A 23,359-nucleotide genomic window follows, 5' to 3' on the forward strand; every position below is an offset into this window, starting at 1 on the left:
TGCTCTTCTAGAAGACTTGGGGTAATGTGGGTTTTTTTGTTCTTTTGGCATTTTTGGTTCTTTTTGTAGAATTTCTCACTATAAGCCCAGGATACCCTCATCCTAGATGCGTAATGCTGAGCTCTCCTGCAATGCTGTCTTGCAGTAAAACATCCCTCATCTGCCTGTTGTACTGCAAATGAAGTTTACAATGCAACAATTTGTGTCTCGGATGTGTCAAATTTCTCCGATTAAAAACATGACTTTTTACCACATTTGTTACTCTTACCTCTCAGGACTGATCAAATGTTTCAAATTTTTTTTTTTTTTTTTTTTTTTTAATGAAAGCAATCCAAACACACCCCCTTCCTACACTGCTTGGAGTGGGTATGATAAACACAAGACAGAAGGGAGCGTGAGAGCAATCCGGACTGTGGTCTGCAGAAAAATGTCTCAGGACTCATCTTTATCACCAGCTCAGGGACACTGTCAGTGAGAAGCTGTTCCCACACTACATCATGTTGTCTGCCTGCAAGCAGCAGCCCAGCACCAAGCCAGCTCAACAGAAGCGGGCTGGAGGAGAACAGTGGAAGGGGAAAAACAAGGCAACAAGAATTACCCTTTAGTTAGGATAAAGAGCATGAGTCCACCTGAGTTTCCATCCTCAGAAGATGTTTTGTACTGGGTGGATGGAGCACGAAAGGATGAACACTAAAGGTATACAGAGGCAGCATCGCACAATGCTGTTCATGCACCTACCAAAAGAGCGCTTGCTCTACTCGGTCCAGCTGCTGCGTTAATATCTAACCCACCTTGCAAAAGAGATCCTTTATGTCCTTTATTCCCCCAAATATAAAGCTGGAAAGCCAGCGGCTTGTGTTTCTTCCTGTTTGAAACAGTCCCACCAGCAACCTAGCTCTCACACCCAGCTTCACTCCTGTTGCAAACTAGCTTTGATCATTGTTGTGGGCCACGTGAACTTACTCCACATTGGCATCCACGATGATTAACTACCACAGCAAGCATGTGTCCTACCTCTCAGGTACACCATGTTCCTGGGGAAGCATTGCTGTTACAAGACAATGCGAGGCAGAGGCGAGGACTAGAAGGAAATACCCTAAGGCAGCCAGAAAATCCTTACTGATTTTTGATGGAGAATTTTCCAGCCTTTTCTGAACTGGAGCAGCAAGAGGAAAGAACGCTAAATATAACCCCATGCCTTCACGGGGCAAGGAGGGGAACATGAGCAACAAGAGGAAACTTTCTCAAACAAATGTCACCAGATGCATCACAGCTTAAATGGAAAGGATGAGCATCTGGGTTGTTGATGTTCAGACAACAGTCATGTGTAGTAGGATTGAAAAAGGTGCTCAACACATTAAAGAATTCAAAGAGTATGTTCAAACACAGCAAAGAAATACAGGTATATCCCAAGACAGACATGATCAAAGCAGCTTAAGGAGCATATCTCAAAAAACCATAGGGTTCATTAAGTTGCCATCTTGTAACTTTTGCTCAGTTTGAGGACCCAGCTCTGTTCAACCCCCAGTGAGAGCCACTTGCTTTTGCTTCATGTGGAGAGGTTCCCCACCTCCAACTTATTGCCATCCTAAAAGTACTGCAAGGGAAAGGTATGAAGGCTGATGTTGGATCCTTGGGTCTCACAGGTCCAACGGGAGGTCTCTTTTGGGAGCAGAAACTCCCGATTCCTCCATGAAAAGGCAACTCCAGTAAGTTCACTGCGATTCCACCGCCCTCTCGTATTTGTATAGTTGGTGTTGGTTACTCGTGTGCATTCTAAGTCATGGACAAAGTCAAGAACTGCTGGCAATGCTCAACCAGCCATGCTTTGACTGGTTAGATATTACAACACCAATGTACCTAAAACTGGCCTTTTGGGCACTCTGTGCCAGGCAGCCCACAAACACTACACAGAAACACTGCTGGGTCTTGAAAGACATTACAATCTTTGCCATTGCTCTTTCTTACTCTTCAGGAAATGACAGGCTCATTTTCCAGAGTGATAAAGTCCAGTGAATTCTTCCTAAACTGGATGGAAATCTGCAAGCTTAACAGACATAATAAATTGTGCATTATCTGTATTACCAAGCCAGTCTTACACAAATAAATACATCTAAATTAGACTGCAATCTGCAAATCCTCCTTCATGTGAATAGCAGCTCTGACTTTAGTGGGGCTACTCCCGTAAGTCAAGGGAAGAGGGGTCTTCTCTTTTATATTATGTAAACTATGGGTGAATTAAATTCCTCCCACACAAAGCTCTCACATAATCACTGCTGCAGCTTGCTTCTGGCTCATAGGTTGAATATTCATCTCCACATAGCTTCAAAAGGTGTACGCTTTTCAGCATCACTGTCGGGCACTTTTTTCTTTTTTAATATGAAGAATGTACTGTGAATTGAAAGAAGGGGTTTTTTTGCATTCCCTTGTAATGTAACACCAAGATTTATGTCCCTTGCAATTAAAAAAATTATAGTCCAAGAGCATAGCTAAAACCTTAAAAGGACTAAATATAGAGAGAGACCTGAAAGATTACTCCTTACCACCATCTCCAACACTAATATTTCTTTCAGGCCTAGGGCTCTAGGTAGCAATTGTGCATCAAGGTCATGTTCTTGCCTAGACAAGTTTATTTGCTGTATGTTTTTAGCAACATACAGACCACACATCTTAGAAGGTCACGGCAGCACAGAAGCTAAGCATAAAGGCTAACAGCAGTCAGGAAAGAACATCGACTTTTCCAGTATTATCCATAAATGTCAGCAAACATCATTCTGCATCACTATTTGTGCCTAAAAAACATACACCCCATCTATCTGTCCGCAAGAGAACTTCTCATCTGGCATCAACTGTCACATAAAAAAGGGACAATGCACAAGGGGTCACATCTGCACGTATCTTCCTTACCCTCTCTACAGGACCTGATTTTTAAAGTTGCTCCAATAGCCCCAACACTGCACATTAAAATGGCAAAGTCATTGAATGACACCAGCAACCTTCCAACACACTCTCCAGCCCTGAGATGCCAAACACCTTGTTCGCCCCTTTCCCCAGGGCTGGGGAAGAAGCTGGGAGAGACAGCAAGCGGCAGAAGCTGCAGAGCACGGCAAAGCATGGCAGCGCTTCCGCGAGGGAGGGAGATCCTGCAGTTGCCAGACTCCTCTTCCCTCTTCACAAAAGTCCAGTTCAGCTCTATAAATACACCAGCTGGATGGAAGGCCAAACACACCCATTATTTCACTGGGGAGGGCCAGGTTACAGCATAAGTCAGCTTTGTCTTAGGAGGCCACGTTGATAAATGTCACGCCAGAGCCCCCAGGTGAGTGGCACTTCAACTACTCCATGGTGCAATACGAACATAAGTTTAGGAGAAACTATAGATGCAATCAAGTCACAGGAATACCAAGTGAGCTCTATAGTTCTTATGTTAATCCCTTTTTCCTTTGCTTTTATGCATTTAATTTAAAATATCAACCCGTGCACTGGCAAAGCTTTTCAAGCTGTGCAGTACATAGGGCAACAGACAGGCTTCATAGATGCTTTGATTAAATGCCAGTAACTTATTCCTTTAAGTATATGATGTTTAATTAAAAAAACAGATTAAGCAAAATTGGGTTGTTAGTCAGACCAAGGTCAGCTGATACGCATAAAGGGACTGCAATCCTAACAGATTTTTCTTATTGCATTGCAATGGCTCGAATACTTCATTTCATTATGTAAATGTGCGGAGGTCATGACCAAGCCAGCGTTCAAATAAAAATTGTTCCAAGTCACTAAACGTAACCCGGATTCTTGTAATTCCCCATGCAAATAAAGAGCAGCAAATGTTTATCCCTCCGTTTCCCCCAGCGTTACTGGTTTAGGCTCCCGTAGCGGAGGCAACCACACCACGCCAAGCAGCTCAGCGCCCTTCAGAAAGATTAACTTCTTAAACGGGCATAAACAGCAAAGGTTCAGCTCCAGCCAGCTAAGGTGAATGGCAGACCCACAACTCATGGGCTGGGCACAGTACAGGACATCATGGGATGACCACCTCATGGAGATCATCTCCCCACTTAAAACTCCACTCACAGAAGGGTCAGCTCTGAGTTTTTTAGATTACCCGAGGTTTGGTTTGTTTGTGTAATGTCATTCCTTGCTATACAAACGGCTGGAAAAAAGAAATAAGAAAAAAGGTGGTAATGACTGGCTGGAAAAAAAGATGGGAAGGAGCACAGCAACAAGTGCTAAAGGCATCCAGAACAAAGTTTTATGTGCTGACAATGGTCATGATGCCTCACAGCATTGCCAGGAGCTGATGAATACTTTAAATTAGCAAAAAGTGTCAGTTCTCCAGGTCCTGCTGCACATTCAGCTCAGTCTCACCCCATGAAGACAACGGCAATTCAAGTCTGGATCTTCCAAGAGACTGCAACTCCAAGACTCCTAGGGATGTTGGCTACAACTAAACATAAAAAAAAAACAAACAAAAAACCCCAAACAACAAAAAAAAACCCAAACAAACCACTTAGCTTTGTAACACACACCAGTTTAATAAGCGCTAACCTAGTTTAACTGAAATTGTACAACCAACTTCCTCCTTCCTTTCCTTCCTCTCCCATCCCGGTAAAAGACGTGAAATAAAAGTTAACGCTGCAGTAGGCAAACATTAATAGTGACTGAAACCACTTAACCATCTATTCTCCTTTCCCTTCCCCTCATTTTTATTTTAAGAAAACCCACATAACCCCCCCGAGAAGGGTTCCAGCATAACAAAATTTTTCCTCCTTTGCTAGATTGAGTATAGCCTTAATTTAGGATTAAGTGCAACTCAACACATACCTTATCTCAAGCCATAAATACCCAAGATTAAGAGATATTGAGGGAATCGGCTGACAGGACCACACACAAAAAATGAAATTCTTCTGTATCATCCATGCAGCGAGCTCATTGCATAAGGGTAAGGGCAAGGAGCTGAACTAGAGTATGCAGCAACTTGAGGGGGACTATTCATGCATATTTTCAGGGACCTGCCAAACACTTCAGATTTCACAAGAAAAACCTTGTGTTCTGTAACTCAGCTCTACTCTGTTTCACTTCGTTCAAAGTGTGCCCGACGTTAGGAGCCTGATCAAATTCCTTGCTTTATCCACGCCTGAATTAAAGCCTTGGCTCAGCAAGGGGAAGCAGACCAAGTTACATGAGCTTTTCTTTTTTCAGAGGATGCTGGTCATAAGCGCTGGTGCCAGCGCCGCAGGTAATACCAGCAAGTCCCAGGGAGCTTCAGTTTGGTTACAAACACAGGGATTTCAGCTTTTGGTGAAGCAGTTGGCATTTCTGTATCTCTTATTAGACAGTCCAGTGCTAAACTTCTGTTTTCATCTGCAGATAATATATTAAACCTCTTTTAAAGCCTACTCTGATCAGCCTACTCTGATCTGGGAGGTGGGAATTTCTTCAAATAACTAATCAAATCATGCTCACATGTTTGGTTTTCAGCTGTCCAGTACTGATGAATACCAAAAAAAGTTTCAAAACATTTATAGGTCAGATAGAAGCAGTGCGAGTGCCTCGCAAAGGCAGCAGTTGCCATTACAGGATGACTTCTGCAGAGGGAGCACCACATCTGGCCACAATAGTCACATCAGTTCCAGATGAACCTTCCCCCAATCTGGAAAAGCACCTTCTCACTTTGTCCCTACCACAGGCAGCACCAAAACACTTTTGGCTTGTAGCCTTCACCCACACACACCTCCATCCCCAACCTCAATCCAGGTCCAGCTGCTGCCCCTGAACTGTTCTCCAGCTCCAAGGATCTCCATGCCCACCATGGGGAGAAGAGTAGCTAAGGCTCACCCAACTCCTCCCCGGGGAAGCAAATCAAAAGTCAAAATGGTTTTCCTAAAGGGCAACTGCCAGACCTCTGTGCAGGGCCTGTGGGAGAGACAAGGGAAGAACTGGAAGAAGAAATGCTTTGTTTTGCTGCCAGGAACCAATGCCCAACCTCATGGGCATGGGGAAGAGGGTCAAGGTGTCCATGGGCACTCCTGGAACAGGGCATGGGGAGATAAGAACCCCTATTAGCTTCAAAGGAGGAGATCCTTTAGAGGAGGAGGAGATCTAGAATCTATGGAGGAGATCATAGAATCACAGAATGGGTTGGGTTGGAAAGGACCTTTAAAGACCACCTAGTCCAACCCCCCTGCCATGGGCAGGGACATCTACCACGACATCAGGTTGCTCAAAGCCCCACTCACCCTGACCTTGAACACTTGCAGAGGAGAAGGGAACAGAACTGCTTGATCCTCGAGGGACAGACTGACAAACCCATAGCAGGAAGGAGGATGAGGAAAGAATTGATGGCTTGGGTCAAATGGGAGGAGCGAGCAAACAAGGAGACAACCGGGTCAGGGAGAACCTGCATGACTCAGCCAAGTGCTTGCACAGCAGGAGCTGGAAATCTCCACGTTTAAGAGTGTGCACACGCAAATGCAGTAATATTTCACAATCCTACAGCACTTTTAAAGTGCTCCAAGTGCTTCATAAATATTAATTAAGGAATAGTACCCACAAATCAGAAGCATAAGATGGAGATATAGCTATCTCAATATTTAACAGTATGGTAACTCAGGGAGCAAAAACTACTTTTAAGAAGTCACATACCCACACTTCTCCTGTCTCAAAGAACCCAGGCTGTGTCCTACAGCCAGGCTGCACAGCACTTGCTGAAAGAGGCCAGTGTTCAGTATTTGAATTCAGACTCCTGTTTCAGTGCGTGACCCGATGCCTTGCACACTGCAAGCGATCCCACTCCAGCCGTCTCCCTAAGCCATTCCTTGATCGCCAGTCAAGCCCAACGCAGAGGTAATCTTACTGAAGTAACACCGGTATGCGGTGGTAAATTGGGATTTTGTACTTGCATTGTCTTATCTGCCTTCCCTAGCATTTTGGCTGCACAAATTATCTTCAGCAATTTCATCTTAAAGTTCGTGTTTTACAACACTCATTTCCCTTAAAAATATTTTTTTTAAACTGCTTTTATTAGGTCAACCACATTTGCCAAGTTTTAACAGACTACTTCTTTCTCAGCTGCCTAATTTCAAATTCACCTTTACGTATAGCTTAAAAGGAGGCAAAAAGTCATCACAGCAAGTAAGTGGGATGTGATGTTTAACATCAAGGTTTATGCGAATACACTTTACCAGCTGAAAGTCAACAATCGTGAATTTACTCTGCAACACAGAAGAATTAAGGAAGGAAAAGGAGGAAACCTAGCCAAAACTTGGAAATACGTATACTCCTGATTAATACAAGGCTACTAGGAAAAAGCAGATGTGAAGTCACACCTTGTTTTATTCAGGGGAAAAGCCAAAGTCTACAAGAGCCAAACTGAACTTATTCTATGCAGTGGCAGACACTGAAATACAGCAACATTACTGCTTCAACATTAATAAAACATGTTGTATACAGAGCATTATTTTTCTTTCAGTCCTTGAAACCCTGCCAAGTCATAAGCTTTTTATGGAAATGTTGAAATGGATGTTGATCGGAGCCATACCCATATGAGTTTTAAATTTTACCACCACTTAGAGGCAAGGGATTCCCCCCCCAGTCCCTCATACATCTGCAGATTTTTAATTTTTTGAAAAGCCTGATGAATTAAAAGCTCATATGCCCTCAGCTATGAAGATACTGAATTCACTCTTGGATTATGAGCTGAACTCAGGCCTTGAAATCACTATGAACTCCTCCACCCCCTAAAATGAAGTTCCTCAAAGGTAAAATTTTACATTTTATATATGAAAAATAATAGCTACTTGGTAAACAAAATCAGAGAGCCAGAGGTCACCTCATTACCAAGTACACTATATTCTCTTCCCCATCCCTTCTCATGTTCATCAGCATCTGCTTTTTCCAAGTCCTAAGCTCTATTTTTCAAAAAGTTAACACTGATTCATAAAAATACAATTAGTTTGGAAGTACAAGGCTGCTGGCATCCAGACAAGTACTTGATCGATTTGTTGTTGCATCTAATGTGATAGAGCTTCAACTGAGCTGGAAAACTTCATAAAAACTAAGGGGCTTCTTCCTTTCTAATTAACACAGCAATGAAATTTAACAGCCTGGCATGGAAACTTCTCTCTAGCATTATGTTTTTGGAATTACTCATCTGCTCCCACACTCTACAAGACTTTTTACAACATGCTACCCAGTACTTTACTCTTTCCAGTTTAAAGGCTTCGATTTGGAGTCCTCTGTATCAAGCCAACTAGGGTAGCAAAGATGCTACACCAGAAGACCTGCAAAATATCTGTCATCCTTAACATCTACTCATCCTACATGCCTCCTATGTGTATTCTGTAACTTTAAAACCAAAATCTGCATCCATTGCAATATATATCCATTCTATCATTGACACAAATTTAAAAATATATTAATTAGGTGTGCAATGCCTTAAATTTAATAGGGAAATGGACAAAAAGTACACAGCCTACGTCCAAGTAGGTCTGTTTTTCAGGTCCCTGGGCTGGGAACTTCTGTGTTCTTTGTATGCCATCCTGATTTATGTTTATTTAAATAATGACAAATATTAGTTTTAAATTTATAGTCATTGCTTTATAAGATGTCTCCAATCCTATCAGGATAAAGAGCTTATACTAAACAAAACAGTTTGTTTATACTACTAGCACATCTAATAGGAAATACTTAAGATCCCACATGTTCAAAGCAGGACAAAATTACAGCCTATCTTTCCGCAAAGGGCTCCTGTCTCTTGCTACCAAGAGGCCAACAGGACCCCATGCACGTCACAAGGCCTGAAAGTTCAAGTCAAGAGAAGCTGGTCTGCAGAACCTCCGAGTCCACCAAAAATGGCACATGCCCACCAGGCCCAGCAAACAAAAAGAAAACTAAAAATCACTTCATGCTTTGGCAGCAGTAAAATGGCTGGAAGATGCGGGAGAATTAAGGAATGAAAACCCAAGCCAAAACCCAGACATACATATGCTCCTGGATAATGTGAAGCTACTAGGAAAAAGCATATGTGAAGTCACACCTTGGTTCTTTCAGGGCAAAAGCAAAGGACTATAACAGCCGCTCGAGCTCACTCTGGGCAATGAGAAATGCTGAAATGAGAGCTTAAAGACAGCAAGACTATGACCTCAAGCCTTTCATACGTTATTTGTGTTGGCTGTCCCACCACTCCCTTATTAAGGAAAGGCCAAAACAAAGATATTTATTCTGTTACTCTTATTATTCATTTGTATGTACAAACACACAGAAGTCAAAAGGTTTAGTAACTGTAGAGAGCCCAGCGCTTAGATGAAAGTTGGTTTCTGTTAGACTCGCTTGACGGGGATGTACAAAAATTCGGAGGAAGGTTTTGGGATTTTTATGTTTCAGATAATCTTGAAGTTAATTTTAAGATTAAGGCAGATCAGAAGAATTAACCATCTATTCTATAAAACCTTGTATCTGTTTCTACTATTGATAGCTACTCAACAAAACGTCTTAAGGCACAGCACGCACCTGTATGAGAACAGAAGAGGTCACCTCCAGCGTGCAGAGACCCAAAGTAGACTTGCACAGATAGCACAATTGTAACCCAACAGCCCAAACACAGTGATACTGCAACTTTCCATCTCAGAATAAAAGAAAATTATGTTCAGTAAAGCTGAAAGTGAGTTTTAATGCTACCTTAAAATAACCACTCATACATGCAAACCCATTACTGGTGCACGTACTTGAGTGTGAAAGCAAAGACAGAGTATCACCCTGTCCTCCCGAGTACGTTAAAAAATTACATGTTTCTATAAAGATGTTTCTGTGTATCCAGGTCCTGTATTTTGTCTCATACTGTACTCTGGAACTGTGCTTGTACAAGGACTAGCAGAGCAAAGCTCTCCTCTATGGTTGATGCTCTTTTGTGCTAGGACTGCAAATAGAAATTGCATGAGATAAATACTTAAAATCATGGACACTTAGTGAAATGTCCTCAGCATACTTTACACGCCCTCTTGCCTAGTGACTGCGCCAACTCTCCCCTCTATCTATAGACTGAAGAAGCATTTCCCCAATTTGTACACAAATGACAGCAAGTCACTTTTGAAGGGGAAAGAAGGAGAAAGGCAGCACTCAAAACTCCAAGGATTATTTACGAATAAGCTGAAGCCCTATAAACTTGGCTATTGAAGAAAGATAATCTTCTCTAGCTTATGCCAAGTGGGTCAGACAGAGGAAGAACCTCAGCAATCTTCAAAGTCAAAGCAGATGGGGAAGTGAATAAGTGCCCATGTGAGCAAAGAGGAAACAAGCTTCTGTTCGTTTTAGCTCGTTTCAGAGCTTCAGTTTTCTAGACACTATCAAAAGTTTCAGACCTTTAACTGACATGAGCAGAAGAGCTCACTTCTGTAACAAGTATTAGAACTGCAGAGTAATTACTTAAGACTGCTATTGATGCAAAAAAAAAAAAAAAAGGTCCTAGTATCTGCAGATTGAGGACATTGCTTTACCTGTCTCCGTACTACCAAGCTAAGTGGAGGAAAGGTGCTAAGAAGCAAAGAACATTTCTCCCAGTCTCTGCCTTGTAGCTATGAAAATATCTCTTAGGATTCTTTATCATTAGCGCTTCAGTATCACCGATACAAATATTTATGTAGCTGTAAAGTAGGCTCTACTTTAGAGCTAATTGTAGCTCTAATTAGAGCATTTAAAAAAAAATAATTGTAACTAATTTTTTTACCCTTTTGAAATAAAAAAAAGCAGCAGTCCACGCATGCCACAGAATGAACATACAGTGCATTCCTTAAGAAGCTGAAGTTGACCTCTTGGTCCTTTCTCAAGCTTTACATCGCTAGACAAGATCTGGGCCAAGACCATTTCCATACACAGGGATGCATCTCTGTCTCAGGCTAACCTCATCATCCAAGTGGTGAAACCTAAAACCAACTAATCTCTCCCAGGGTTATGCTTGTGGAACTGGGAATCCCTCCATCTGCCTCAGCAAAATAAAAAGACCACTGGCTGCAAAATAAACAGCACATTAACCACAGAACAATAGCCCCTCCAGTCAATGTCCTTCATGCCACCCACCAAGGGCTAACAATTTTCTATCAGATCCCTCCCCCTAAAAAAAAAAAAAAAAAAATTCATACTTTGAAGAAAGAGCTTGTGCAAGTTGACAACATGCAACTTCTTTTGGATCCATACCAAGGAAGGGCTCCCTTCCTCTCTGAATTCCTGGGAGTTTTGCAAGCTTTCTGCAATCAGAAGCAGCAGACCCTGAAGAAGCACAGAAATATAGTTTACCATGTTGCTTTTAACCAGGAACTTTTAAACTGACTGAGCTGGGAACAGTGGAAGAAGGCATATTCAGTGCTATAGTTTGCTAGGGAGACACAGAGAGCCAAGGACATGCTGAAGAGATGCTCATCTTCCAAAGAAAATATTGCTAAGAGAAACAGGCATCCTTCCACCACTTATGTTAGGAGGCGGCTGCCGAGCTGCATTAGCTATTCCACTGGTGTCTCCATGAGTGTTTTTTGCCCAAGACTTCTGCTGGAAGAGCCAGAGCTGCAAAACTTGTAAGAAAACTCCACAGGAAGAGGCATCGAGGGATTGCACAACACCAACCCGTTCTAGATACCCACATCTTCATTTATGCAAACTCAAGTGATCTGATATTCAGGCTGGGTTGTCTGGAGCATGGACAATACAGGAATAGGCATATGAAGTCTTTGCTTGTTTTTCTGTGTGTGTGTGTTTAACCATACATCAAGAAATTTGCTAAGATGAGAATTGTGAAGGAGTGGGGAGCAGCTGTGTTCTCAGTAATAATACAGGGGGAACTTCAAACTGCAATTACTTTAGCATTTTTTCCTATTATCAGTTATCATCACAAGCAAAAAAAGTTAACTACTTTGCTTTATGTAACTTTTTACCATGACAACTATACCTTTTTGCAAAGATAGCAGTCTCACAGCAGCTTTAACTGTTTTAAGATGCAAATGGAGGATTCCCCCATATCCCACTCCCCACTGAAAAAGAAACAAAACAAAACAAAAATAATCCAAAAAACCTTGGAAAGAACTGTTAAGCTCGAAGGACCACATAAAGTTGCATTTGCTCTAGCAGATCTTTTCTCTGCACTCTGGTATAGGGGGAGGAAAAAAGAGATGCAAGTTAACAGAAATTTTTATCGGCTTTTTAATAGCATCTCCACAAAAAGGATTTTTTTTTTTTTTTCATGTGGCGCAGGCATTTGACCTGGGTCAACACTGCAATGTGGGGAGTTGAAAAGGGATCACCTGATGAAACAGAAATACCCTTCCTCCAAACTATATTGCAGGAATTACAGCCAAGCACCCCAACCGCAGCAAACACAGTAAGAGCCTTCTCGAACAGCGCACATTCTGTGTCAGCAAAGCAGCGTTAATACAAAACTCAATTCAAATAAAGGCGTAATGACCCTTCGGAAAGGGTAGGGCTTCATCAGGCTTCCACTGTACCAAACAAAGACCATGTAAGATATTCAAACTGTTGCAAAAAAAATTATTAAATCAAAAGGAGGAAAACAGTGTCAGCCTCATATGCGTTTTGTTGTTGAATAATGACAGTGTTTACCTTGCCAGTGTAACGCATTACCGCTCTGGATCCGACTTTAAAGCAGAGTACACGACAGAATTAATTATGTCCTTTCCTCTTAACTACCATTCCCTGGGTTATTTATTAGCTAGGTCTGCATATATTCATAGATGTGTCTAATATACAAAGTTAAAAGTATTTAAAACTGCTGCCTAAATACTTCCCTGGTTTGCAGATTCCTCTCCACTCTCTGGACAGGCAGCAGCATCAATAAACACAGCCTCAGGCTGCAAATTAGTCACTCCTTAAGCTACGTAGCAGTCGAGGGAGACGTGGGGGAACCACAAGCATGCTGCGACGGGCAAGCATGTCTCACAAGCAACACATTGCTGGATCCCAAGCAACAAGCTCTCTCAGACATGTACATAGATGGCTCTGCTAAGGTCTTTTCTCTGTATTAGTAAAATGCAAAGGATGCCAGCACGTCCAGCTTCAACTTTGTCTTACAGTCCACTCCTGCTTGCAGTTTAGCAAACGGCCAGGCAGGCCATCTATCAGGAGTAGAAAGTCCACCTTAGGTGGAGCACCCACAGCTTGGAGGCCACCAGCCAGTTCACGTGCATTTCTGAAAAGATGAAAGCCACACTACACAAGATACTTTGAGTTCAGTACCTTGGCAAAGGAAGGGCAGATAAACTCAGATGAGCTACCTAAAAGGAACACTAAAGGCGACCCAAGAGCCTCTCTGGAGTTTTCTATTTTGCTAAAATGAGGTTTTAAGACTAAAGACCTATTTACTCCCCTGGAGTCCTCCCCAAAGAGGGACAAATGCCAGGGAGAAGCAGACTGGAGAAGACTTCTGGTTTAAGACTGGATCAATTTTATTTCACTGAAGTCCACCTCAAGCAATAGAGGCCAGAAGCTTCCACACTGACTATCCACTGGAAGGAGATCAAAAGGAAGAGGGATGGGTACTGCTACGGACCCAGCAGCAGAAAACACAGAGAGAAAGAAAAGAAAACCCTTTCACAGACGCTTTACAAAGAACAGTAGCACTTTTATCTTTGTCAGCATAGATACTAGGATACTGTAGTCCTGTGTGATACTGCAGTTGCTGTTTGGCCTCATCCAGGATTACAAGCAACTCCAACTAATACATCAAGTTATCTACATATCTGGGGATGAATTTGTTGTCTTGCATCAGAGGTCAATCAAATCTTCTCTCCATCACAGAGAAAGGAAAATACAGTACATTTTGGTACAGCAGCACACTTGGCTCTTCCACCCATCACCCAAGCCACCGCTGGGCTGGACTTGGGCTCACGAGAATGCCCTTGTGCTATGTAGCAGCACAGGAACTGGGTTTGCAAAGGTATTTAGAAGTAGACAAGACCATGTGCTTGCAATCAATGCTCAGCAACCCTGTTTATCACTGATCAGCTTGAATTTAGCATTTTAGAGGTGTAGATGGGGTTCAGAAGATGGAAGGGGGGGGGTGTTAAATTTGTTCGGGTTCTCCCATCTTTTGGACTAAAAAAAAAATGTAAGACTCTTAAGCTTCTTATGATTTGCCCTCCATGTTAGAAACTCCTGCCTAGAACTGTTGAGGGAAAGAGGGAAGAGAAAGGCATGGAGGAAGAGCAACTGTATCTACACACCTGGAAGTATTAAGGCTTCATTTTCCTAATGAAATGACATGAAGTGGTACCAACAAAACAAGTTTACTTTCCAGAAAAAAAAGAAAATAAATGCAGAGCATCTCTTGAAAAAAAAAATGTATAAATTGGTGAGATTATGAAGTAATATGCAGATAAAAGCTGTATTTCATTATTCTGCACCACGTCCACTTCATTTGATTAAATTAATAAATGAGGTCCTTATGTCATACTACAGGCATTACCCCTACTTTTGTTTACTATGTATTTCGAGCCTTAACCACAGCACATGCAGCACAGCTGGCTGGCACCTCAGTTACAACACAACATGCAGAAGAAGTTAAGATAGGGGAAGTGATTCTAAAAAACCCACCAAAAAAAAATGTTGCTTCACTTACCTAAGCAAAGTTGTCATTAGAGAGTTTTCCACTACTAAAATCCAAGAAAAAAGGCCTGAAAAAACACAGAAAATGGCAACATTTTATTAAGCAGGATAATTGTCTCACTCACTTTTTTCTTGGAAACATGAAAAGTCAGTGATTTAAAGAAAAAGAAGTACATTCACTCCACCAGTTGCATTTCAGATGGTTATTTGTAACAAAAAGGTGCTCCTCAGGCAGCAAACATATCAAACAATAGGGCAGATTTTCCACTGCTGTTGCCAGTATTATACCAGTGCAATTCCTCAAATGTCAATCATGCTGGACTGCAATAAAACTAGCGTTATCCAGCAGACAAGTCAGGCCTAAGGCAATTAGCTAAGCTGCCCCGTTTAGATTTTCAGTCATTTGTCCCTCCTGTCGAGCTGGATTATCAGAAAGTCTGGACCAAATTGTGGGGTGGGAAGCGAGGAGGAGTCACCCACCCCAGTAAGGCTGAAGGTGGCAGGAACCAAAAGTGTTGCTTATAAAAAAAATATCCAAACCACCCCAGGACTAATTGCAAAAGACCGCGAGGCAGCACAACATGGAGCGATATTAAGAAAGCTGTGATATACAAGACTTCATTATGTGCATAAAAATCCAAAGCACAGTGCAAATTGCTGGCAGAAATGGCATGTGGCCACGACAGGTCTTACCAAAATCACCACTACCCAAAAAAAGCACTCAAGGCTTGTTAAGACTCATGAATGCAGACTAAAAAAAAAAAAAAAAAAAAAAAAAAAAAAAAAGGCACCCACACCCAAACTAACTGAATATGGATGACTGCAAGCCTCCAAATCAAAGAAGGAGTTGATCACTGTTTAAGAGGAAGAAGTCATTGCTTGTTCCAAGATTAAAAACTTACAATTCTGGCCCCGGCTGAAGCACTATCATTCACTAATCTGGTACAATTTAGTCGGGCTGATCCTCCGCTCAGACAGACAGGGCATTATCAAAAGTTCCTCTATTCATTTCGCTTCCTGTTAGCCAGTGAAAGCCCCTTTTATACGCTCCTCGAGAGGCTGTTAAAACCAGGGAAGACTTTCTGATAGAGAAGATAAGGTAGCTGGATTTATTCATGAGAGGAGGAAGGGAAGTTGTACAGGCTGATTACAGCTGCTCCAAAGCTGAAAAGTGGAGGTTTGGAGGAGGGAGGTGGAAGATGATGGACTTCTTATTAATAACTAGTATACCAATAGCATTATTGTTAGAACTAGGCATTACCTCTCCTGATATTCAACTATGGAATTGAGATTTTACTCTTAAATTGGCATCACCAAATACGCACATATGGTTGAATAATTCAAAAATACATGGATGAGGCAGAATGGGATATTTTTTTAAGAGACTGAGCAAATAAACATTTAAAAATGAAAAATAAAATAAAATAAAAAAAAGAACAATACCCAAGACCAAAAGGATAAACTAGCCAGAGTCAGAGGGAAGACACTGCTTAGAAATGCTCTCCAGATTAAGACAGTTCACGTATAATTTTCAGGGTCAGATCCTGTTCTTATTGCCGACATGAGCACTCAGATTTCAATGGAGTGGGATGGTGATTTCCACATTACTTAACATGTGTCAGCAATTTTGAACAGTTGCTTTGCAGATTCTTAGAGCTAACCAAGCAAAACCCCACCACTGAGAGCCCGGTATAGTACTTGGCGGATGAAAAGCTGCCTGGAAACTCTATCAAGACTCTGAGAAACATTCCCCCCTATTAATGTTCAAACAATCTGGTATAGTTAAAATAGTTTTAGAATGTAACAAGATGGAAATACAAACAAAACCACATTTCTCAAGTTTAAAAAAGTCGAGCCAAAGCAGCAAAGCTCTACCAAAAGTTAGGGCTAACAATGATGGTTGCAGGGGTGAACCCTGCCTCTTCCTTCCCCTCTCCCAGGCTATTCTTCTCCAAACGAACTAGCAAAATAGACAAGAATCAAAACACCCACAGCAGAAAATAGTATGCAGTTTTAAAAGAAAGAAAACAACTCAGCTATACTTCATCATTACTCCGTCCAGTCCAAATACACATCAAGTTGTTAACTGTTTTCCCCTCTGACAATGCTGAACGAGATCAATACATGCAACAATTAAAAAAAATGTTTTTCAACACAATATTATACGGAGAGGAAGACGTAAAAAGACAAGGTGATGCATTTTTGAACAGGCACCAGTTTGAATCAGACAGGGATGGAGTGCAAATCTCTACCAGACAAAGAGGGAATAACCAAACCTAGAATGGCATAAAGATCCAACAGAGATGGTCCACAGGTCGCCATGTGGAGGGTGGTGAAGTATCAAAGGTACTTATGTAAATAGGGACAAGGCTGCTAAAGGCTGACAAATTACCTCTTGCTTTGCAGAATACCAATATGCAACCAAAAAGCAAAGAACTACAACAAAATCCAGAGCTTATTCTGATCCGGTTTCTCCTTTAGGTTATTATTAACTCTATACAAAACTTCAGCACAAACTGTACAGACACTCCAGTTTGCTCAGTGGTCACGTAATTTCTTCTCAGCAATCAAGCGGAGAATTAGGGAACCAGGAGAGAACAGTCACTTTCTATTCTGCCACCAGCCTGCATCTCTTCAGACACATCACTTAAGGCACAGCTCAGCTGGCACTCACTCTCCCCACTTTGTGCTGCAGCCGAGATCTTGCCTGTTGCAATCACCAACTTAAATCGTAAACTACAGCGGCTTCCTTGGCAAACGCTCAGATTTAGTGGTTATTTCAGAAAAAGCTGCCAAGTCTCAGATTCCCCACATAGTAAATAAGGGTAATATTGCTCACCTATCTTCACACATGCTTTGCAACACAGTATCTGAAGAGACAACATACTGTTATAAATCTACAATGCACAAAAGCAATTGTATATGTTAATTTGCAGTTTAGCACTATTAATAAGGACAAGCTTATCAAAGCACAAAGGGTGTTTCCTACAGTGGGAATGTCGTAATGGGATGACAAGACACAGCCTGCTTGTTCTGCACATTTTGTAAGACTGTTGGGTCTTTCTTGTCACAAAACAACTCTTGTTGCACCAATATTTAATTAAAAATGAGTGAAGAACGTGCACCCAAACCTTCCCATTTGTTTTCAAGTCTGAGGAACCCACACTAGCCAGTTACAGATGATGAACCATTGATACTACATTGCAAGGAATGAAGAGGCATGGACTAGATGTTCCTTGGTCAACTCTTTTCAGCTTGATAAAGACCCAACTGCACCAGATGCTACAGCTGATGTGAGGGAGTCAGACTAAGTCTGAACAGTCTTCCCCTCCAAGTGGACAGACTACAAGAAAACTACAACAGGCAAATGCCCACTGTTAAGGAGCTGAATGCAACTAATTTTGTTCAGTTAAACTACGACTTTACACACATGACAGTTTCAGGAAAGCCAAAAAAGAACACGTTTACTTGGCTCTTACATTTCACTGCCTGTCTTCTGCAAATTCAAGGTTGGTTGCTGTGATGATGCTGGGGTTTGGTTTGTTTTTTTGGTTTTTATTTTAAATAAACCCCAAAACTCGAAAGTTCCTACTTCTAAAGACCCCGTTAGGTTTTTCCCACTCCTTCACAGGGCTGGCTATGGATACACAGATACCTAGTTTCTAGCCTCTGTACTGTTAGAAGTTACACTTGGAATAGCTGCAACTGAAGGCAACGGAAGATTTCAATAGTAGTTTCTTTGTCACTCCAAGAATCTGCTTTGCCACACAAGCCTGCAATTCCAGATTTCTGCATACATTGCGAGGGGCACGTGGCATGGATGCTTACCAGTGGCTGAAGTTCAGCACGTTCCGGGGCAGTTCTGCAGTAACCACATTTAGACTGTTAAAGAAGGTTTCAGCAGAGCTCAGAGATGAAAGCCGGCGAAGAAATCCAAAATTCAGAGAGCAAACCCCGCAGATGCAAGTCAGACTTTGCAAACTCGTGATGCGTGGAAAGAGTATGGGGTTTCCATCTCATCCTCTGAGGGAGGCTGCAGCACACGCTTAGCAGTGCCAGAAAGGCTAGAGGGCTGCAGAGCAGGCACAGGAGAAGGTTTGTGTCCAAACAGAATAAACAGCCTCTACTAAATTCTTGTAACCAATTAAGCAACAATTCTCCACTGAGGATACAGCATCGCCCAGCTGCTTACCTAATCCTCAACCCCTGCTTCTTGAGCTGGCTTTCAATTTTTAAGTCTTCCACTTCTCTTCAGAAGCAAAAGATGAATGAATGCCGATTCTCTAGACATCCTGGTTAAAAGGCAAATAAAGGCCTGCAAAGACCATCAGTACTCAAAAGTGACTTAACACTAATGAGCTTTCACCAGCAAGTCTGCAAACATTAATACATGTGAGTAGCCATGCTAAATCCACCCAAATTACCTATCTGCAAGGCTCTCCTCCAGCCTGAACCGGGCTTCAAGCCAAGGGAAGACCAAACCTGGAAGATGACTATGGATTTTCTCTGGTCTGCATCCCTGTGTTAACCTACTCAGTGATGTTAAGCAGATACGTTTTGAATGTGCTGCTTCATCTCATGTAAAGGGAGGAGAAAAGGAAAAAGAGTCAGAAATAGTACTTATCTGAAAAAAGCAAATATTTTAAAATAAGTACTGCTACTGTTTGTAGAATGGCCTGGAAGAAACATACATCTGAAATTCCTTTAAAAACACGTGTTCAGTTTTTAAAGTGCATACAAGTCAATCTGACAAACGAGCTAAGCTAGGATTGCTCAAATGAAGCCGAGGGTCCCGTCCCCCACTCTCTTCCTAAGTAAGCAAGCACAAGTTTCTGGCATAGACACTGGTGTGTGAGATTTTAACATTCCCCTTTCCATAAACAGTCATAGATCAAGCTCTAAAAATTTGCTTCACAGAAACATTTGCGCTAGTAAAACTCAATTATTCTAATATTTGTATGACACATGCAGGAGGGGTGCATAAAAAGGTTATGGTGAGCTCATTTAAGAATTTAAACAAGTACTTGATAAAAAGTTTTTGAATTATTCACTCGACTCCACTATTAATTCAGGCTTCCAAAGGAGTCTTTAAACAATAGCACAGAAGACGCTGTATTTATAACAAAAAGGCAGTATTGAAGCTATCACCCTGTCTCACAGCGCAAGTCATTCATAATTACAGTCGTAAATGCACACAGGCATGGTATCATGTGTTGGTTCACAATCCTGCCGGATTAACTGGACACTTTGAATATTTATACTAATATTCCTTTGTGGAGAGGCAGCACCATTTCTGTATAAATATCTTAAGTCCTGCTTTTTATGCTAAGAAAGAGCAATTCCTTCAAGAACATCCGAAGTTGAGAGAAGCGCTCAAGAACAGTACTAAGCAAAACTGGGACAATCTTTTATGTTTGTTTATTTTTATACCAGCCCACATGGGCTGGCACACAAGTATTTTGCTATGGCCCCCAAAGCTTCAGAGCCAAACTCAACTGAAGACATCACCGTGCATCTGTCAGCTATAAACTTTCATACTAAGTTTACGTACACAGCACAGCAATTTTCTGCATAGTTGCTCCTTGCATACATACCAATTTCTTTTTGCAAACCTCAGAGCCCACTTGGAATAATGACCTTCTCTAGAGGGAGGAAAAGCAGGGGACTTCAAAGAGATAACACGAGTGGTGCTCCACTTCTCTGGTACACGCATCCTCTCCCCGCCTGCTTCCTTTCTCCCCATCCCTTTTTCTTCCACATCGCAGGCTGCTCTTGGTAGTTCAGCTTGATGAACGTGAGCCAAGATTTCCTCTCAAAATAACTACTCCAAGACCATTTCAGCTATGAGCATCACCCACAGAAACATTCCCGTTTGCATATATCCTTCCTCCTGCATCAGTCTGTTCCCAAATAAACTCATGGGCTGGTGATACAAGGTCATAAAGTTGTGAAAAAAAACAGGATACCCTCCCACTGCATCCAGCCATGCTCCCAGAGCAAGGGCGGGATGAGTTAGTCTCCCAACATAGCTGCTTTCAGGCATTTCTGACACCATTACTTTAATGACAGTATTTCATTTCCTTCAGCCATCTCATTGAGAGCGCTCAAGTTAAGTATTAATGAAGTGTTTTAACACTCTCACTGTCTGGAGGAGATGTGGGGTGTCACCTAACCAGCTGCTCAAGGATGAACACATAGCTGCTCCATTCACCAACACAACCAAGAAAAGGGGTTTTGCATCACATGAGCTAAGGAGAGGCTTGGGGGTGAGAAGGATGAGCCAAAAGTACCACATTAACAAATACCACTGAGCCCTGGGACAACAGTGGGAGCCTTCCCTGAGCAGAACCAGCAGCACATCAATCTAAGACCACCATAACCCACCAAAAAAAAAAAAAAAAATATTGAAAGGAAGGTATCTTGCCATTTCTGAAGAAATGGGTGTTAAGATGGTTTTGTTTTGCTGTTACAAAGCCAAGCCATAGCAGCAGTGCCATCAGCAACACACCTCCTGAAACCTTTTTTTTTTTTAAACCCTTAGATTCAACTTTGCTGCTGTACTTTCCTTCAAGTCTACACCCCACCTCCTCATCTGCATGTTCTTACAAATCTATTTGAAGCATTGGTTTTCCTGATTATGGGTAAGACTAAACACCTGCATCACTGCAAATGTAATAATGGCAAAATACCACAGCTATTTGTAGACTTCCTGTTCATCAAATAATATTAGCGTACCTTTGCCTCGAGCAATTATTTACAGGGCTGGAAATCCTGAAGAGACAGTAGAGAGATAGCAGAAGCAAACCCCCCTCCGTTATGCAATGATGCTTTGGGTTAGCTTTTGGAATGACTCAGAGGGAAAAACAAAATCATCAGAATAATTCTTTATAAATCTGTCCAATGAAAAGGAGAAAAAAAAATTAATTCAGTTAAAACTCTGCATTAGCTTACTCCAATCGAGACAGGGAGGCATTTTACACTTCAACTGAATTGGCAGCTCAAATTCAACTTCAGGCTCCAGTGCAGGCTTTAAGTCAAATTCCTAAGCAGAGTAAAACCCTTATTAGCCTGTCTTCACTGTAATTTTAATCTTAGTTAATTCTGAGTATGTAATTTATGTTAAGAATAACCCACTTTTTTCAGAACTGGATATACTGCATGCAGATAAGGTTTCCCTTAGAGAAATCATTTTTCACATATTGACAGCAAAAGTAAAATCACTGAAAGCTTTAAAAACATGCGAAAGCATTTTCATAAATGCATCACAGTCAGTTGTATTAATTCTCCTAATATATCCCTAACCCATCAAAACCTGGCCATGCAGTCTCGCTTTAAACCTTTCTCTCTTTAAACCTCGCTTTAAATATTTCTATGTACTAGAAATATTTTTGATCTGTTTAAAAACTGATGTTTCTCTTTCACCACACATACACAAGGGGTGGGAGAAGAGAAGGAAATGGTTGATATTTCTACCTTTAAAAAGGACCAAAAGCATTCCGTTCCCCTCTCCCCTCCATTCTTCCCAATTTATGATTAAAATTACAAGCAGAATAGTAAAAAGAAAGCACCTTGTAAAGACAACGTCTCAATTTCAAGTTCCACTAATGTGACAAAATTCATAACAATTTCTCTAGTTTAAATGAAAACGATTTTAAAGCATTATCTAAAGTTTACAAAGTCTGCTTTAGAGTCAAAATTGTCAATGCTGCCGGTACACAACACTCACTCATGTCAGCACAAGCAGTATTTACATCCTGTAGACGACCCAAAGCTCTGAAGCCCAGGTTACTATCTCTCCCAATCGTGAAATGTTCATTACATATTTCCTGCATTATTTGCATGGTTTCTTCGGTTTTGGGGTTTTCGTTTGGTTGTTGTTTTGGTTTTTTTTTTTTTTAAATGCCCACTTAGTAAAAAGCTACTGAGATCTCCCACTCCAGCTCAAGAAAAAAGACACCGAGTGAATTATCAGGGGGGTTTCCTACCCTCTTTTCTGCACTTGGTGCTACAGTTTCATGTCGTTCCCTTCACTCCCACTCCTCTTTAAGAGGTGGTTTCATGTAAAAGCAGTTCAACTCTCATCACCCATCTCCAAGCCTGCAAACCAACACGTCCTTTCAAGTGAAGCTTACACCCTGCCAGAGCTTATTTGTATAATCTGAATGTGAGAGACAGGGAATATTTATGCATTTCCCAAGCGAGGGGTTGTGATTTGAGAGTGAAATCCAAGCGAGATACACGGACCAGGAGAAGAGCCGGATTCTGCCAAGAGCACGAGATGGGGTCTGTCCTGCGTTGGGCCTTGCAGCCGCAGGCTGGCACAAGAACACCGGATATTTTAACAACTTGCACTAAAATCCTCACGAAGGGGGGGGGAAACAATGAATTACACATTTTAGCCTCTAGTTTTTCCTCCATTTTGCGTGCTGTATGCATGCAATAGTTACGGAGAGGGTTTCCAGGACTCGGCAGCACGTACGGCCCCGCACTGAGCCGTGCTTAAAGCGGGCAGCTGTGCGAGGGAAGCGAACTGGAGAGGACTCGGACAGATGTTTCCATTCACGAACACTGCCAAGGAGCTGGGAATGCCGAGTTCACTACCTTGGCGTTATTTACATTTCACAACATCCAGTAATAACCATGCCACAAGTAGTTTAAAAAAGGAAAATACGGCGCAGTGGGGGAGCGTTTCACCACCGCCTTCATTAAGGGGGCAAAAATGAAAAGATTTTTTTATTCCAATTCTGAAACTTTGCCT

General features: G+C 41.7%; 1 protein-coding gene across 10 annotated transcripts in view; it reads right to left on the reverse strand.

Annotated features, from left to right (window-relative positions):
- The window catches only part of AKAP13 (A-kinase anchoring protein 13), a 227,406-nt gene that overhangs the window by 191,490 nt on the left and 12,557 nt on the right, over positions 1-23,359 (reverse strand). For 9 of the 10 annotated variants that reach the window (XM_075506248.1, XM_075506243.1, XM_075506244.1 and 6 more), the window contains exon 2: positions 14,615-14,669. The exons of the other annotated variant lie outside the window; for it this stretch is intronic. The gene's annotated coding sequence lies outside the window, so the exon portion shown is untranslated. The remainder of the gene's footprint in view (positions 1-14,614; positions 14,670-23,359) is intronic. 10 annotated transcript variants of the gene reach the window in all.

The sequence above is a fragment of the Mycteria americana genome, chromosome 6 (assembly GCF_035582795.1).
Source record: "Mycteria americana isolate JAX WOST 10 ecotype Jacksonville Zoo and Gardens chromosome 6, USCA_MyAme_1.0, whole genome shotgun sequence".
NCBI classification, from domain to species: domain Eukaryota; kingdom Metazoa; phylum Chordata; class Aves; order Ciconiiformes; family Ciconiidae; genus Mycteria; species Mycteria americana.